Raw genomic sequence first — 1954 nt, forward strand, 5'->3', positions numbered from 1 at the left:
TCCATGTATATACATGTGCTTTCGGCGCGCCGAAAGCGAGCATGTGTATATGCTTGTGTGTGTGTGCGTTTGTGTGCGTGCGCGCGCGCGTGCGTGCGTGCGTGCGTGCGTGTGTGTGTGTGTGTGTGTGTGTGTGTGTGTGTGTGTGTGTGTGTGTGGGTGTGGGTGTGTGTGTGTATAGCGCCTTGCCACGATAGCTGAACTAATGGCGTAGAAAAGTGACGAAATTTATGTTGCATGCCATTTCGTTATTATTTGCTTAATTGAGAAAATACGACTTGTCTCGTACTTATCAAAGTCATAATTATCGATGCAAACTAAAGTTATCTTGGAATTTTATATGTAAAAGTGTATATTTTATTCGTTTCAACAGCTGTCAGACCTTTCTGTTCAAATATAGGCTAATTTTACGTGCCTTTTATGACCATTTACTGACTGTCGGGGGAGGAAAAGACAGTTTTCATCGATTTTTACAAATGTTTTAAAATGATCTCGTTATTTCGTTTCATCTCAATTATCTTTACAAATGGCACGCAACATAAATTAACATATATTTCTCGTTTTTGACGTCACAATTCCAGCATGGCCATCGCGATTACTCAGGAGCCTTAGGGTGCGATTACATGGAGCGTTACGTGGTACGCGGTACAATAACTAATAATAACTAACTAGGCAACTAGGAAACCGCGTACCATGTATCACCTATTTCTTTCGCTGATATTACATGAAGCGCGGTTGCGACTAGTAACAAACATCACTGCTATGCACTTTTTAATGGAATTATAATAATTGATTTAAACGCAATTATTAAATAAATCTGTTAAAAAAATAAGAGTATCGATAAAGCATGCATAAAAATAAGTTAATATATTAAAAAAAATTTATATTAATGTAGGTTTGTCACTAATTCGTGCCACAAATCGTGCGCAAACTGCGCTCCATGTAATATCAAAAGAAATAGGCGGTACATAGTACGCTGTTTCCTGGTTGTCTAGTTAGTTACTATTAGTTACTATACTGCCACAATATATACAGTAGTGCAACTCTCCTGATTTTATATTGGCTAAAATGGAGTGCTCATGCGTGAAATAAGTAAGTTTCCCCTCTCTTTTCCTCTTTTTTTTTGTTCTCTCTCTTTTTTTCTCTATTTAAATAAGCGTTTCCTCTATTTAAATAAGCGTTAATGTTTCACTTAAATATTTATCTTTCAAGCCTAATTTATGCTTCAGAATAGAAATTTATAGGGAAGTATTACGTGTATTGATGAAATGTTGTATGAGAAATCTCGAGAGATTGGTCTAATTTTTGTGAAAAAGTGATAAAGTGAAAGGTGAACAAAAAGTAACATAGAAAATTGAGCAAAAAGGATTTCTTTTTATTTATTGTATTTTAAACTTATTTTTTGGATGGATATATGTATATAAATTTCTTTTATTATATATCAGTCTCATAACATTTTCATAGATATATAATTACAACATAATATTTCTTTATACAAGTATACATTTTTAAGCTAATTTAATATTTTCCCTAATTTTTCTGTACTTTTTCTTTATTTTTCAATATATTTACAGTTTATTTTTATTAATTTTCATAAAGTTTAAATTATTTCATCGCAATATTAGGTTTATTCGCGTCGCATGCTCTAATATGTTCTAATATGTTCCTACAATAGCACTTACTCACTTCAACGAATTCGTTGGATTGCGATGCGAATAAATCTAAGTGAGTTTTGCGAGGAATTTTGACAGAGTAAAAAAGGAATGAAAAGAGAATGAAGTTTAGATGATAACCGTGGCAACGCTAGGTACCTTATTTATTTCACTCATGCGCACTCCATTTTGGCCAACACTAACATCAAAGATGCCGACAGAGAGTTGCGCTGCTGTATATACTGTGCAACAAGTGAATATGAGTCGGCGAAAGTTACGCTTATGCAAGTTACGCCGCATGT

This window comes from Trachymyrmex septentrionalis, unplaced genomic scaffold, assembly GCF_001594115.1.
Source record: "Trachymyrmex septentrionalis isolate Tsep2-gDNA-1 unplaced genomic scaffold, Tsep1.0 scaffold108, whole genome shotgun sequence".
Lineage (NCBI taxonomy): Eukaryota > Metazoa > Arthropoda > Insecta > Hymenoptera > Formicidae > Trachymyrmex > Trachymyrmex septentrionalis.